At 53.4% G+C, this 17,738-nt stretch overlaps 1 long non-coding RNA gene across 1 annotated transcript; it reads right to left on the bottom strand.

The window, feature by feature from the left end:
- Positions 1–8,115: 8,115 nt before the first annotated feature.
- On the bottom strand, positions 8,116–10,870 carry LOC142930185 (uncharacterized). The gene is made up of 2 exons (XR_012946246.1): positions 9,758–10,870; positions 8,116–8,506 (listed from the first exon to the last, which is right to left on the bottom strand). It is a non-coding gene; the product is annotated as an uncharacterized LOC142930185 (long non-coding RNA).
- Between the last annotated feature and the right edge of the window lie 6,868 nt (positions 10,871–17,738).

A 17,738-nucleotide genomic window follows, 5' to 3' on the forward strand; every position in this document is an offset into this window, starting at 1 on the left:
CGCTCATGTCCACCAGCACCGGTAAAGATGATCTAAAACGGTTTTGGGCCTCTCCTAGGTCGGCTCAGCCTCGATTGAATACGTGGTGCGATGTGTAAACATCACTACTAGGGAGACAAAGGCGGCCGAGGGTGGTGCTGGCTACCCACCTCCTCGTGTGCCGTTCCAGCCTTCATAGGTGCTCGCTAACAGCACTTGCCCCAACAGTCTGTTGAGGTTATACGGGGGATCTTTGTCTTTATGAACTCACACTCTCTTTCACTATCCCTCTCTTTCACTCACTCTCACCCACGACACCTCATTCAGACTCTCACACTTCCTTTTACTCACTCTCATCTCACACCATCTCTCTCACTCTCTCCCACTCACTCTCATCTCACACCATTTCTCACTCTCTCTCGCTCTCCCCTTTCACTCACTCTCGCCCCACGACAGCTCACTCACTCTCACACTCACTCTCCCTTTCATTCACTCACTCTCACGCTCGCTCTCCCTATCATTCACTATCACTCACTCTCACTCGCTCTCTCTCACTTACTCTCTCCCACTCACTATCTCCCACTCACTCTCACTCACTCTCTCCCATTCACTCTCCCAGTCACTCTCACTCACTCTCTCACTCACTCTCACTCACTCTCTCCCACTCTCTCTCTCACTCACTCTCTCACTCTCACTCACTGTCTCCCACTCACTCTCACTCTCTCCCTCTCACTCACTCTCTTCCTCTCACTATCTCCCACTCACTCATTCTCTCCCACTCTCTCCCACTCACTCTCACTCACTCTCTCCCTCTCTCTCTCACTGACTCTCATCTCACTCACACTCACTCACTCCCACTCACTCACTCACTCTCTCACTCACGCTCACTCACTCACTCTCACTCTCTTCCACTCTCTCACTTTCACTCACTCACTCTCTCTCACTCACTCTCACTCACTCACTCTCTCCCACTCTCTCACTCACGCTCTCACTCACTCTCTCCCACTCACTCTCACTCTCTCCCTCTCACTCACTCTCTTCCTCTCACTCTCTCCCTCTCACTCTCTCCCACTCTCTCTCACTCACTCTCTCCAACTATCATCCCACTCACTCTCCCACTCACTCACACTCACTCTCTCCCACTCTCTCACTCTCACTCACTCTCTCTCACTGACGCTCCTCTCACTCACTCTCTCCCACTCACTCACTCACTCTCACTCAATCTCTCCCACTCACTCACTCTCATCTCACTCTCCCTCTCACTCACTCTCCCTCCCTCCCACTCACTCTCCCTCCCACTCACTCACTCTCACTCACTCAATCTCTCCCACTCACTCACTCTCATCTCACTCTCCCTCTCACTAACTCTCCCTCCCTCCCACTCACTCTCCCTCCCACTCACTATCACTCTCACTCACTCACTCTCTCCCACACTCTCACTCACTCTCTCTCACTCTCTCCCACTCACTCTCTCACTCACTCTCCCACTCACTTTCATCCCTCTCACTCTCTCACTCACTCACTCTCAATCTCTCACTCACTCTCTCTCTCACTCACTCTCACTCACTCTCTCTCACTGACTCTCACTCACTCACTCACTCTCTCTCACTCTCATCCCACTCACTCACTCTCACTGACTCTCACACTCTCTCACTCACTCTCACTCACTCTCTCCAACTCTCATCCCACTCTCACTCACTCTCTCTCACTCTCACTCACTCTCTCTCACTGACTCTCACTCACTCTCACTGACTCTCACTCACTCTCACTCACTCACTCTCACTGACTCTCACTGACTCACTCTCACTGACTCACTCTCACTCACTGACTCACTCTCACTCACTCTCTCCTGCTCACTCTCTCCCACTCACTCTCATCCCACGCCATGTCTCTCTCTCTACCCCCCCCCCCTCTCCCGCTCTCCTCCCGTTCCGCACTCGCGTCGCGCGTTAAAACAAAGACATCATTATATCAGAGACAATGAGCGGTAATTAACAACGCAAACTAATTGGGAGGCTCCGCTCCGCAGTCGCCCCATATGGACTCGGCCGCACTAAGATGAGATTCTTCACGCAAGAAAGCGGCTCAGACTTAATGAGCAGGGATAATGAAGCAATAACCGAGCTTGTTTTAATTAAATTATCTCCATCGCGAGAAAGCTGCGCGCGCGCGGGGGGGGGGGGGGGGGGGGGGGGGATTGAGGGGAGGGGTGGAAGGGGCTGCGTGTGTCCGTGCGTGTGTGTGGAGTGGGGGGGGATTGAAGGGAGGGATTGGGGGGCTGTGTGTGTGTGTAGTGGGGGGATTGAGGGGAGGGGTGGGGGGCTGTGTGTGTCCGTGTGTGTGTGTAGTGGGGGGATTGAGGGGAGGGGTGGAAGGGGCTGCGTGTGTCCGTGCGTGTGTGTGGAGTGGGGGGGATTGAGGGGAGGGATTGGGGGGCTGTGTGTGTCCGTGCGTGTGTGTGGAGTGGGGGGGGGATTGAGGGGAGGGGTGGGGGGCTGCGTGTGTCCGTGTGTGTGTGTAGTGGGGGGATTGAGGGGAGGGGTGGGGGGCTGTGTGTGTGTAGTGGGGGGATTGAGGGGAGGGGTGGGGGGCTGTGTGTGTCCGTGCGTGTGTGGAGTGGGGGGGATTCAGGGGAGGGATTGGGGGGCTGTGTGTGTGGAGTGGAGGGGGGGGGATTGAGGGGAGGGATTGGGGGGCTGTGTGTGTCCGTGTGTGTGTGGAGTGGGGGGGGGGATTGAGGGGAGGGATTGGGGAGCTGTGTGTGTCCGTGTGTGTGTGGGGGGGGGGGGGTTGAGGGGAGGGGTGGGGGGGTTGTGTGTGTGGGGGGAGGGATTGAGGGGAGGGGTGGGATGCTGTGTGTGTCCGTGTGTGAGTGTTGTCCGGCAAAACAACCCCCTACCTCCTCGTGGTGCCGGATGGGCAGCGCTGTTGTGGACAGTGCTGTGGGGGGAGGGCCAATTCCGATTGGCCTTTCCCCTAATGGCGTCTGTGATCACGACAGCGGCCAAATGGGGGCTCTGGATGGGTGCGAGCGGCTGGTAACCCCTCCACCTTCAATTAATTTCCACTAAACCACGACGACAATATTTAATAAATAAGCTTGTGCCGGAGGCCCCGGGGGGACAGGCGTATATGACGTCTCCTGGCCAAAACCCATTTGGCGGAGCCAGGAGACTGAATCCTTACCCTCGGGGCTACCTCCAGAAACAATAAAAAAACACTTTGTGTGGCCACGTGGAATGTTCGAACGCTCACTGCGGAGGAGAGGCTGCCACTCCTCTGTCGGGAGCTGGACCGGTACCGCCTGGATCTCTGTGGCATTCAGGAGGTCCGGTGGACAGGCTCTGGCTCCTGCCACCATGAGGTGTGGACAGTCCTCTACTCGCGGCAGGAGACTACCAAACAACAGGGTGTGGCTCTTCTGAATAATTTAATGAAGGGGGTGTGGGAGCGTGGCGGTGAGGTGTGGGAAGCTGTAAGCCCCAGGCTACTTTGGGCTCACCTTCCCATCAACCAGAGGCGAGGAGTGGTGGTCGTGGTTACTTATGCCGCCACTGAAGATGAACATCCGTGGAGGGATGCATGCAAGGCCGATGAGTCAGATGCCTTCTATGACCTCCTGTCACAGGTGCTTGCAAAGTGGCCCCTCGGGATAGAGTCATCTTGTTGGGTGACTTCAATGCCCGAGTTGGTCATGATGCTGCATCTGGTCTGGAGTAATTGGAAGGCATGGGCTAGATTTTTGTGCAGACCATGGGCTTGTAAGTACCAACACGCTGTTCCAGCATCGGGGCATCCACACCACATCATGGATGCATGCCTGGTCCAAGCAAGAACATCTGCTGGACTACATAGTGACGGAACAGCAGATGCGGGCCCATGTCCTTGACACCAGGACCTACCGTGGAGCTGATCTGCCCACTGACCATCGACTTGTCATCTGTAAGATGCGCCTGCCATTCTTCCACTCCGGTGGTGGGTGTACAACCAGGACCCCATTCAAACCCTTAGTGGCATGGTCTCAGCTAGCTGATACAAGTTGCAAGCGATAATTTCATCATCGCTGGCTGCTGGGGTTGGCATCGTCCCCACTTCTCCTGATGTCGAGGGGAAATGGGCGAGGTTTAGGACTGTGGCTCATGCAGCTACAATGGCTGCTTTGGGTACATGGTCCAGACCTCCCCAGAGACCCTGGCTGACAGAGGAGGTGTTCAAGCTGGCCGAGAAAAAGCGACAGGCCCACTCTCATAGGCTACAAGCATCCCACGTCAGAGAATGAGGAGGCTTACCGCAGCCTTCACTCGGAGGTTCGGAGAGCCGTGAGGCGCTGCAAGGATGGGTGGTGGTCGCGGGTTTGCTGAGGAGATGGAGTCTGCCTAAATGGCCCATGATCACAAATCGCTCTTTAATTCCATCAGAAAAGTAACCTGCAGTGCCACATCTATTACCATCATTAGGGGAAAGAACGGTGATCCAATCTCCGACCGCCAGGAACAGGTTTGCAGATTTGCTGAGCATTTTTGTGAGGTCCTGGGGGAGGAGATGTCCCTCAGCCAGGAAAACAACGTGGGACAAAGTGGGGATGAAGAAATCACCCCCTGTGAGTGGCTGGCTGAGGTGCCATCTGTTGAGTAAGTACTGAAGGCGAGCCAGAGTCTGAGACCAGGAGAGGCATCAGGCAGAGATGATCTCCCAAACGAAATGCTGAGCGAGGGTGGCATTTGTGCACAGACTGCCCTACATGACATCATAACAACAGTCTGGACCACTGGACGGGTTCCACAGGATTGGAAGGATGCCCTCGTGGCCCCCCTCTTTAAGAAGGAAAGGTTCTGGCAAGGATTATTCAACATCGCCTTAACAGGCACGCTGAGGAGAGGCTTGCAGAGCCCCAATGCGGTTTCTACAGCAGAGGTGTAGGAAATTCCAACACGACCTACATCTCTGCTTTATTGACCGGGTCAAGGCATATAATACCATCAGTAGGCCTGGACTCTGGGTTGTTCTTTGTGTTTTCGGAGTCCATGACCCTCTGCTCATGATCATTAAGGACCTTCATGATGGTGAGCGGGCCCGGGTAAAACTACATGGCCGGGAGTCAGAGCCATTCCTTGTACACCTTGGGGTGTGACAAAAATGTCCTCTTGCTCCCACATTATTTAACATTTATTTTGACCATGTAGTTCGTGAAGCCTTCAATAGCTGTACCGGAGGAATTTCCATCTGGTACAGATACAATGGGAGGCTGTTGCCCGGATACGGTCAAGGGATGGCTCCCGATTACTCAACCATGTTATGTATGCCGATGACCTGGTTATTGCTGCTCACTCAGAGGAGGAGTTGGAGGCGCTGCTGCTGAATCTGGAGCTTGCCACTAAGAGGTGGGGCCTTACCATCAACCCCACCAAAACTAAGCACCTGCCTGGGTATTTTGTACCACCGGACACTCCACCCCCACAACTCTCAATCTGTGATGGGGCAGTTGTGGATAGAGTGGAGAGTTTCCCATACCTGGGCAGTGTGCTCATGACCGGCTCCGGTTTAACAGCAGAGGTCTCACTCCGAATCAGTCGAGCGGCAATATCTTTTCATCGGTTGCGTAACGCTGTGTGGAAGCTACCTGGTCTCTCGCTCCGCACGAAGCTTCAGGTCTTCTCGGCCACAGTCATTCCCTCCCTTCTCTACGCTTGCCAAACGTGGACCCCCCGAATGAAACATCTTCGTCGGTTAGAAACATTTAGGTTGGCCTGCCTACGATCCATCCTGGGTTTAACCAGGCTGGATTGCGTGAGGAGCTTACAAATCCTTGAAAGGTCTGGACAAAGTCCCATCGATGAGCTCCTAAGGCAGGCAAGGCAGTGTTGGCTGGGCTATGTACCCCGCATGCCCAGCCACCGTATGCCTAAACAGCTTTTGTTCAAGACTTGGTTCGAAGCTTTCGTGACTGCAGGAATTACTCTTTGTTTTTTTCGGTAAAGTCACGTATAAATAAGAAATAATAAAATAGCATAATAGAGTACGACGTTTCGGTTGCAACACAAGCAGCCATCATCAGGTACAGAAGAGCTAAATTTACGAGAAAGGGGAAACACATAACCCCAGATGTATATACAGACACCCAAGTAGGGGGAACTAACACAGACACAACAGGGGACACAGAGAGACAAGTATACCCAACAGACAGGGTTTAGCAAAATTTGGAAACCATATAAAGCAACACAGACTGTCGGTCAAAAGACAATTAACGAATAGTCCGGTTGATTAAGCTTTTTCAAAGATTGCTAAATTGCAAGTTACGTATGAAATTTAAAACACAGACCGCATACACACACATACACACACATGTCTATGTGTGTGTATGCGGTCTGTGTTTTAAATTTCATACTTAACTTGCAATTTAGCAATCTTTGAAATAGCTTAATCAACCGGACTATTCGTTAATTGTGTTTTGACCGACAGTCTGTGTTGCTTTATATGGTTTCCAAATGTTGCTAAACCCTGTCTGTTGGGTATACTTGTCTCTCTGTGTCCCCTGTTGTGTCTGTGTTAGTTCCCCCTACTTGGGTGTCTGTATATACATCTGAGGTTATGTGTTTCCTCTCTCTCGTAAATTTAGCTCTTCTGTACCTGATGATGGCTGCTTGTGTTGCAACCGAAACGTCGTACGCTATAATGTTATTTTATTATTTATTATTAATACGTGACTTTACCGAAAAAAACAAAGAGCTTTTGTTCAGCCGGATCGAGGGGGCTAAACGGGCGCGGCACGGGCTAGAGGAGAGATGGAGTGATGTGGTTCAGGAGGACGTGGAACTGAGTGGACTTGCCGATGACTAGTACCAGCGGTGTCAAGATCGGCCTCTGTGGAGGAGTCTCGTGAAAGACGCTACTGGGCAGTTGGAGGCAGTCGCCCTTCAACAACAACGGAGGGCGGAGGAGCGACGCTCACAACAACGAGCGGAGCGCCGGGTAGCTAAAGCACAGCAAGTTGGCACAGTAGGGGGCACAGGTGGTGCATCAGCTAATCGTCTCAGTCAGTCGAGCTGTGGCATCTGGATCTGCCCCGTGACCTCCTGCCAGCGGGCGTTCGACACTTCACGTGGCCTCAAGGTGCACATAGCCTGGCACAAGCGTCGTGGTGACGTGACCGCTACTTAGTGGTGAATGGCGGTTGTTGTTTGTAATGTTGTTTGTGTAGTTGTGGTAGTGGTGTGTGTAGTTGTGGTAGTGGTGGTGTGTGTAGTTGTTGTGGTGGTGGTGTTTGTGAGTTTGATTCCGGCTCACGGCCAACACCAGTGACGATTATTTGAACCGTCCCTGGGCCTCCCCTAGGTCGACTCAGCCTCAAAATAGTACCTGATGCAGTGTGCAAATATCGCCACTGGGGAGACAAAGGCGGTCGGGCGTGGTGCTGACCACCCATCCCTCGTGTGCATCGTGTCGTTCTTAATAGGTGCCACTCGAAATCAGCACTTGCCCCTAACAGTCGGTTCAAGGCTATACGGGGGATCTTTCTCTTTGGAATCGGGAGGGAGGGGGGGGGTGTGAGGATTGGGGGGAGGGGCTGTGGGGGTGGGGGGCTGCCGGTCGTTATCGTCGTCATCGTCAGACGGGCGACGTCTCTGCTCCGGACGTGACGCGTGCTGCTCCATACATTGAGCGCGACACCGCGCACGCGGACACGGTGATGGCTTGTGTGTGTGTGTGTGGGGGGCTTAGTGAGGGGAGGGAGGGTGGGGGCGGGGAGGGCTTTGATTCGACACGACCATTATGTGTAGGTGATGTTTAAAACATCAGAATGACAGGGGGGGGGAGGGACTGATCCGTGATGGAGATGGAGCGATGGATTGGAACGCGTCCTGAGTTGCCCGTCCAGTCGGGGAGATGGAGCGAGATGAAATCAGTCGGTGTGCGGGTGCTGGGTGCGTTGTCGCATCGCCGGATAGTGTGGCTGGGGGGAGGCCTTTAGCCAGCAGTGGATAGATCATGGCTGCTGCTGCGGCTGCCGATGATGATGATGATGCTTCTGCTGATTGTGCATGCCAATCACCAACAGCGGACGCATCATGCACGCGTGCTCCTTTGTAAACGCATCGCTTATACAATGACGCAAATTAAACAGACCATTCGCCTCACTCCCAATTCTTTTTTTTAAACTTTCTCCACTTACAAAGGCAAACGTTCAGCGAATTTGTTTGTACACGTCCCATCAGCCACACGGCCTCCTTCCAGGAGCGCGTCGTTTCATCGTCGTCTTTAACGCCGCACGTAGCAGAGCAAAACATTCAGCGACTCATCGGCAGCGGGGCCACGCTTGCTTGGCACAATGCCGGCGAGCTGCCCGATCCAGGGGTCCGGTGCTTGGGACGGTGGTGGTGGTGTGGCAGGGCGAGAGGCGCCCTCCTCTGCTGGATGTGGTCACTCATTGGCGCGTGCATCTGTTCCTCCTCCTCTTCCTGCTGCTGATGCTGCTCCTTCTCCTCCGGATTTTATGATGAACGCAATCGACAAATGCCAGGGTACTTAACTAGGAACACACAAAAACAAATAAGATGTTCACACTTCCGCTGAGAATATGTTCAATGGGAGCACGAGAAACGTTTGCCCTCTAGGCTCTGGAGATCAACCTGGAGAAGATTCCGGGCACGCGTTGTGGACAACCGTGGCGAACAAGTGGGCGACTCTGACTTTGGTTCTTTCGGTAAAGTCACGTAGAATGAGAATAAAGTAATAAATTGATAAAATAAAATAACACAATAATATTCTCACGACGTTTCGGCCACAACACAAGCGGCCTCCATCAGGTGAAGGGACGAGACTGTCTCGAAAGAACCAAAGAAGATGAATCCTTGCAGTCACGAAAGCTTTAAATCGAAATTTTAAGTGGGAGACTCTTTGACTTTGTGAAGCTATTAACATTACATTTGTTCTCACGTTACAGTGTCGTATTATCCGTTGTTTTTTTTTGCTGTCCTTTCATTTAAAACGATAGTCCCATGTTTGTGTTAACATTTTTTGAAGCACTCTGTATTATCCATGGATAATGGAGGTTTTTTTTGTTTGTTTATTAGATCGCGTATATTTTCACGATATAGATTAATTTTGTTTTATTTCATACCTACGTGGCTTTACCGAAAGAATCAAAGAGTATGGATTCCTGCAGTCACGAAAACTTCAAATCAAGATTACGCGATAATACCCAAAATTTACGCGATACAACCCAAAAATACCTCCGCTATGGAAAGCAAATCAAGTGGACAAATTCGATGTGATTGGCTCTGTCGGGCAGCGCATTACCGCTCCCCACACCACAGACACACACACAGAGACAAAGACAAAGATCCCCCATATAGCCTTAACAGACTGTAGGGGCAAGTGCTGTTAGCGAGCACCTATGAAGGCCGGAACAGTACACGAGGGGGTGGGTGGCCAGCACCACGCCCGACCGCCTTTGTCTCCCCAGTGGCGATGTTTACACACCGCTACACCAGGTACTCATTTGAGGCTGAGTCGACCTAGGGGACGCCCAGGACCGGTTCAGATAATCGTCACTGGTGTTGGCCGTGAGCGGGAATCGAACCCGGGTCGCCAGGTTCATAGCGCAGCGCGCTAACCGCGACACTATCGCTCCCCACACCACAGACACACTCACAGAGACACACACACAGACACACACAGAGACACACTAAGACACACACACAGACACAACAACAACAACCGCCATTCGCCACTAAGTGGCGGTGACGTCACCACGACGCTTGTGCCAGGCTATGTGCACCTTGAGGCCACGTGAAGTGTCGAACGCCCTGCGGGCAGGAGGTCACGGGGCAGACCCAGGTGCCACGGGTCGACTGACTGAGATGACTGGCTGGTGCACCACCTGTGCCCCCTACTGTGCCAACCTGCTGTGCTTTAGCCACCCGGCGCTTCGTTCGTTGTTGTGAGCGTCGCTCCTCCGCCCTCCGTTGTTGTTGGAGGGCGACTGCCTCCAACTGCCCAGTAGCGTCCTTCACGAGCCTCCTCCACAGAGGCCGATCTTGACACCGCTGGCACCAGTCATCGGCAAGTCCACTCAGCTCCACGTCCTCCTGTACCACATCGCTCCATATCTTCTCTAGCCCGTGCCGCGCCCGCTTAGCCCCCTCGATCCGGCCGAACAAAAGCTGTTTCGACATGCGGTGGCTGGGCATGCGGGCTACATGACCCAGCCAACGCAGCCTTGCCTGCCGGAGGAGCTCACCGATGGGACCTTGTCCAGATCTTTCAAAGAAACACAAACACAGACACACACACAGACAGAGACACACACAGACAGAGACACACACAGAGACACACACAGAGACACACATACACACAGAGAGACACACAGACACACACACAGAGACACACAGACACACACAGAGACACACAGACACAGAGACACACACACAGTGACACAACAACAACCGCCATTCGCCACTAAGTGGCGGTGACGTCACCACGACGCTTGTGCCAGGCCATGTGCACCTTGAGGCCACGTGAAGTGTCGAACGCCCGCTGGCAGGAGACACACACACAGAGACACAAACAGAGACACTCACACAGACACACACACACAGAGACATACACAGACACAGACACACACACACACAGACACACACACACAGAGACACACAGATACAGAGACACACAGACACACACACAGAGACACACACACACAGACACACACACAGAGACACACAGACAGCCACTCTCCCACACCATCACCACTCTCCCTCTCTCTCGCCCTCTCGTAGTTGTGAGTGTTTAGTTCTTTCCTCGGCGTCTGTAATTATTTGGGAACAAGCTGCGAACACGTCGAGTAATTAAATAAATGACGCAGACAGATGAGCGCCGCACGTGTCGCGTGGGTAGCTGAGTGGATCGTGGAGCTGAGCGGGGGGGGGGGGCGCTGAGGGAGGGGTGGGGGCTAGGGGGGGGGCTGTGAGCATCCATTCATTAGCGGCTCGCTCACTCGCACCCCCCATGACGACTCGCCCGGGACATCTGTGCGGCGTCAAACTTCTTTGTGCGTGGTGGAGAGAGAGAGAGAAAGAGAGATAGAGGTCGAAGGAGAGAGACAGAGATGGAGAGAGACAAAGAGAGATCAAGAGAGACAGAGAGATCGTGAGACAGACAGAGAGACAGAGAGAGACAGAGAGAGATGGGTAGAGACAGAGATCGAGAGAGAGACAGAGAGCCAGAGAGAGACAGGGATGGGGAGAGACAGAGAGAGACAGGGATGGGGAGAGACAGAGAGACAGAGATCGAGAGAGAGACAGAGAGAGACAGGGATGGGGAGAGACAGAGAGAGACAGGTAGTGATTCAGACAGAGAGATTGAGAGAGAGAGACAGAGGGAGAGAGACAGAGAGAGATAGAGAGACATATGTAGTGAGACAGAGAGATCGAGAGAGAGAGAGAGAGAGACAGGGATGGGGAGAGACAGAGAGACAGAGAGAGACAGGGATGGGGAGAGACAGAGAGAGACAGAGATCGAGAGAGAGACAGAGAGAGACAGGGATGGGGAGAGACAGAGAGAGAGAGAGACAGATGTAGTTATTCAGACAGAGAGAGAGACAGAGAGACAGAGGGAGAGAGACAGAGAGAGACAGATGTAGTGAGACAGACAGAGAGATCGAGAAAGAGACACAGAGACAGAGAGAGAGATGTAGTGAGATAGACAGACAGATTGAGAGAGAGAGAGACAGAGGGAGAGAGACAGAGAGAGACAGATGTAGTGAGACAGACAGAGAGATCGAGAAAGAGACACAGAGACAGAGAGACAGAGATACAGACAGATGTAGTGAGACAGACAGAGAGATCGAGAGAGAGAGACAGACAGATGTAGTGAGACAGACAGAGAGATCGAGAGAGAGAGACAGAGAGACAGAGACTTTTAACTTTTAAACCAATTTAATTGCTGCCAGCAGCAATACCTCTGGAGCCACTTTCGATGCGGGGTCACCAACATCGAGTACAGCGACGTCGCCATCGCACAACCGCGGCACGTGCACCACACCGCCACGTGCACCACACGGCCACGTGCGCCACGCGCGCCACGCCGCCACGTGCACCACACCGCCACGTGCGCCACTGCGCCACGCGCCACGCCGCCACGTGCGCCACTGCGCCACACCGCCACGTGCGCTACACCACCACGTGCGCCACACCACCACGAGCACCACGTGCGCAACACCACCACGTGCGCCACTGCGCCACGCGCCACACCGCCACGTGCGCTACACCACCACGTGCGCCACACCACCACGAGCACCACGTGCACCACACCGCCACGTGCGCCACGTGCGCCACGCGCCACGCCGCCACGTGCGCCACACCGCCACGAGCACCACGTGCGCAACACCACCACGTGCGCAACACCACCACGTGCGTCACACCGCCAAGAGCACCGCGAGCACCGCGTCGTCACGCACATCGCAAACCTACAGTCGACCGGCCAAAACGTGAACGCCGGTGCACCGTTTTGTTTCGGTGCAGAGGGCCTGACCGCCCCCCCACCCCCCACCGTTTAAGGAACGCGGCGTGCGCGTCCCCGGTATAGGAGCGGGTACGAGACGTGCTCCAGACGGAGCCGCGCCTTGAGCAGGCCACTCAACATCGCCACCGCTGAGCAGCCACCGTCCGTGTCGCCTTGCGGCTTCAGCTTCTTCTTTTTCCGGGTTTTGTAGACTGCCATCTTTGCTTGGGCGCAGACAAAGTTCACAAGATCGTGGCGCTTGCTTGCCAGGTAAGGCACCCTCCGTAGATGAACCAGCTCTTGTGAAAGGGCACCCCCAGTTTACTGAGAATGGATCCCAAGAGCCGGAACACTGAGTTCAGCCGTGGACACCCCAAGTACTGGTGGGCCAGATCCTCCTTCGCACCGCAAGAACGCAACACAGATCTGATGACCCTGGGGTGATCTTGCTGAGCCACACGGCCGAGAGGAGCGTCCAGTGCGCCAACCTCTACTGAGAGACAGAGAGACAGATGTAGTGAGACAGACAGAGAGATCGAGAGAGAGACAGATGTAGTGAGACAGAGAGATCGAGAGTGAGACAGAGAGACATAGAGAGAGACAGATGTAGTGAGACAGAGAGAGATCGAGAGAGAGACAGAGAGACATAGAGAGAGACAGAGAGACAGATGTAGTGAGACAGAGAGACACGTAGTGAGACAGAGAGAGAGAGAGATCGAGAGAGAAACAGAGAGAGAGACAGATGTAGTGAGACAGAGAGAGATCGAGAGAGAGATAGAGAGAGACAGAGATACAGATGTAGTGAGACAGAGAGACATAGAGAGAGAGACAGAGAGACACGTAGTGAGACAGAGAGAGATCGAGAGAGAAACAGAGAGAGACAGAGAGACAGATGTAGTGAGACAGACAGAGAGATCGACAGAGAGACAGAGAGAGACAGAGAGACACGTAGTGAGACAGAGAGAGAGATCGAGAGAGAAACAGAGAGAGACAGAGAGAGAGACAGAGAGACAGATGTAGTGAGACAGCGAGAGACCGAGAGAGACAGAGCCTTGGATATGAAGAGCGAGTGGTGACTACTGTGTGAGTGAGTCTGCCCAAATGAACACAGACACGCACAGACACGCGTAGCGGACACGGAGAGGGACACAGCATCATGAGCAGCAGTCCCCAGCTGTGCGTGACACCACCAACAACAGCAATAATATTAGCAGCACGTTATCAGGAACAGCAGCAAAAGCTAGATAAGCAACAGTAGTTGCCGCAACCCTATTTATAGGCAGCGCAATACCATCAGTAGCAGCAACAGCAGCAATGACAACAACATTGTTAAAAGAAACAGCAGAACCAACAACTGCAACACCAACAACAGCAGCAACAACCGCAATAATAGCAGCAACAGCAACAACAAGTGCTGCAACAATAACAACAACAGCAACAACAGCAGCAACAACAACAGCAGCAACAACAGCTGCAACAATAACAACAGCAACGACAACAACAGCAATAACAACAGAAGCAAAAATAACAGCAACAACAGCAGGAACAACAGCTGCAACACCAACAACAGCAGCAACAACAATAGCAGCAGTAACAACAACAGCAAAAGCAGCAACAGCTGCAACACCAACAGCAGCATCAACAACAGCAGCAACAGTAACAGCAACAACGACAACAGCAACAACAGCAACAACAACACCAGCAACAACAACACCAGCAACAACAGCTACAACAATAACACCAGCAACAACAGCTGCAACAATAACAACAACAGCAGCAACACCAACAACAGCAGCAACAACAACACGAGCAACAACAGCTGCAACAATAACAACAGCAGCAACAACAACAGCTGTAACAACAACACCAGCAACAACAGCTGCAACAATAACAACAGCAGCAACAACAGCAACAGTAACAACAGCAGCAACAACAACAGCTGTAACAACAACACCAGCAACAACAGCTGCAACAATATCAACAGCAGCAACAACAGCAACAATAACAACAGCAGCAACAACAGCAGCAACAACAACAGCTGCAACAATAACAACAGCAACGACAACAGCAGCAACAGCAACACCAACAACAGCAGCAACAACAACACGAGCAACACCAGCTGCAACAATAACAACAACAGCAGCAATAACAACAACAGCAACAATAACAACAACAGCAGCAACAACAGCAACAACAACACCAGCAACAACAGCTGCAACAATAACAACAGCAACACCAACAACCGCAGCAACAACAACAGCTGCAACAATAACAACAGCAGCAACAACAACACCAGCAACAACAACACGAACAATAACAACAACAGCAACAACAGCTGCAACAATAACAACAACAGCAGCAACAACAACAGCAGCAACAACAACAGCTGCAACAATAACAACAGCAACAACAACAACAGCAACACCAACAACAGCAGCAACAACAACACGAGCAACAACAGCTACAACAATAACAACAGCAGCAACAACAGCAACAATAACAACAACAGCAGCAACAACATCAGCAACAACAACACCAGCAACAACAGCTGCAACAATAACAACAGCTGTAACAACAACAGCAACAACAACAACGGCGGAGCGCCCGGCTCACTGAGTCGCGTGCCGTACAAGCACAGACAAAGGTCCCCCGTATAGCCCTTCAACAACAGACTGCTGGGGCAAGTGCTGTGAGCGAACACCCCCGAATGTCGGCACGCTACACGAGGGGGTGGATGGCCAGCCCCACTCCCGGCCGCCTTTGTCTCCCCCCCCCCACAATCCACGTCCAGCGCTGTAGGATGGGAGGGGTGGGGGTTGCCAGCCTTCAGACGGCCGTCGTGTTTTAAAGAGGGGGGGGGGCTTATCGAGTCATTGGCCACTGAATTAGCCATCCATTATCGCCGAATAATTAGCTTAATTAAGCTGTTCAGCCCATCAATGGGCCGTGAAGGTGGCGAGATGTGTGCTTCACTTATTTTGTAAACAACACAATGATGATGATCATGATGGTGTGGCGTTTTCCACTGAATGTTCCCACTCGGTTGAGTCGCCTCACGAGTCCAAGTTTTCCTTGCTGCTTCTGGCCGTTGCTGCTGCTGCTGTTGTTGTTGAAGTTGTTGTTGTTGTTGTTTACACATCCCGTCAGTCGCGCGGCCTTCCCTGGCGTCTGCGAATGCCGTAATTCGAGCAGCATTTTGGTCTCAACGACACAACAACAACAACAAACATCTGCACTGGTTTCGACATTCAGTGCCTGATCAGCAACAGCAGCAACAGCAGTCGTGCTTGCTCGAGATCATCATCATCATCACGGTGGCTAGGAGATGTTGACTACCTCGCCTGGTACACAGGAGGTCGTGGGTTCCATCTCTGATCATCACGGTGGCTAGGAGATGTTGACTACCTCGCTTGGTATACAGGAAGTCGTGGGTTCGATCCCAACTCTTGACGCCTGCTGTATATTTGGAGTTTGCGTGTCTCTCTCCCCGTGTGTGTGTGTGTGTTCTACGTGCGTGTGTGGGGAGCGGTGGTGCAGCGGTTAGCGCACTGCGCTATGAACCCGGCAACCCGCTCGCGGTCAACACCGGTGACGATCATCTTGAGTACCTGGTGTAGTGTGGAGAACATCGCCACTAGGGAGACAAAGGCGGTCGGGCGTGGTGCTGCTGACCACCCACACCCTCGTGTACCGTTCCGGCCTTCATAGGGGGCAACTCGCTAACAGCACTTGCCCCAACAATATGTTAAGGCTACACGGGGGATCTTTGTCTTTGTTGTAATAAAGGACCGCGATGTTTCCCACCCCCGCTGGTTACCTGCGGATTTGCTGGGAAGAATTTGGCCACTCACACAGAGAGCAAAGACCAAGATCCCCCTCGTAGCCTCGAACGAGCGTCGGGGAAAGAGCTGTTTTGTTGTTGTTGTTGTTGCGAGAAATCGATTTGCGACGGGCAAACACGGAGCACGGATGGGTGGGTTGGTGTGGTTAGCACCAACCACGCCCGGTCGGTCGCCTTTGCCTCCACTACTGATGGTGTTTACAAAGAAAAACGATCCCCCGTGTAGCCTTAACAGACTGCTGGCCCAAGTGCTGTTAGCGAGCAACCGATACGAAGGCTAGCACCGCAAAACGAGGGGTCGGGTGGCCAGCAACCACGCCCGGCCGCCTTTGTCTCCCCTGCGGTGATGTTAACACATATACGCACACAGGCGAGTAGGTGCTACTCGTTTAAGTCCGAGATGCGCTTACGCGAGGAGGAGGCGCAGGACCTGGTTCAGGTCAATTCGTCACCGACGAGTTGACCGTGAGCTCGAGTCGAACTTGGGAACCGCCGGGTTCGAGGCCGTAGGGCAACGCCCCACTCGCCACTGCTCTGCCGCTCCCCACAAACACAGGCGAGACATATATCCCCCTTCGTAGCCTCAAGTGCTGTTAGCGAGTAGCAACACACGAGGCAGTGGGTGGCCAGAACCACGCCCGGCCGCCTTTGTCTCATCTCGTGGTGGCGATGTCTACACATCACCACCAGGTACTCATTTTAGACTGAGTCCACCTAGGGGAGGCCCAGGATCGGTTCAGATAATCGTCACCGGTGTTGGCCGTGAGCGGGAATCGAACTCGGGTGGCCAGGTTCATAGCGCAGCGCGCTAACCGCTACACTACCGCTCCCCACAGTTTGGCACACACACAGTCTGACACACACACAGTTTGACACACACACTCTCACACCCTTTCACACTCTCGCAGTCACACAACAACAACAACCGCCATTCGCCACTAAGTGGCGGTGACGTCACCACGACGCTTGTGCCAGGCCATGTGCACCTTGAGGCCACGTGAAGTGTCGAACGCCCGCGGGCAGGAGGTCACGGGGCAGACCCAGGTGCCACGGGTCGACTGACTGAGATGACTGAGATGACTGGCTGATGCACCACCTGTGCCTCCTACTGTGCCAACCTGCTGTGCGTTAGCTACCTGGCGCTCCGCTCGTTGTTGTGAGCGTCGCTCCTCCGCCCTCCGTTGTTGTTGGAGGGCGACTGCCTCCAACTGCCCAGTAGCGTCTTTCACGAGCCTCCTCCACAGAGGCCGATCTTGACACCGCTGGTACTAGTCATCGGCAAGTCCACTCAGCTCCACGTCCTCCTGCACCACATCACTCCATCTCTTCTCTAGCCCGTGCCGCGCCCGTTTAGCCCCCTTGATCCGGCCGAACAAAAGCTGTTTCAGCATGTGGTGGCTGGGCATGCGGGCTACATGAC

The sequence above is a fragment of the Petromyzon marinus genome, chromosome 37, assembly GCF_048934315.1.
Source record: "Petromyzon marinus isolate PM22_M1 ecotype Great Lakes invasive population chromosome 37, UKy_Petmar_22M1.pri1.0, whole genome shotgun sequence".
Classification (NCBI taxonomy): Eukaryota; Metazoa; Chordata; class Hyperoartia; order Petromyzontiformes; family Petromyzontidae; genus Petromyzon; species Petromyzon marinus.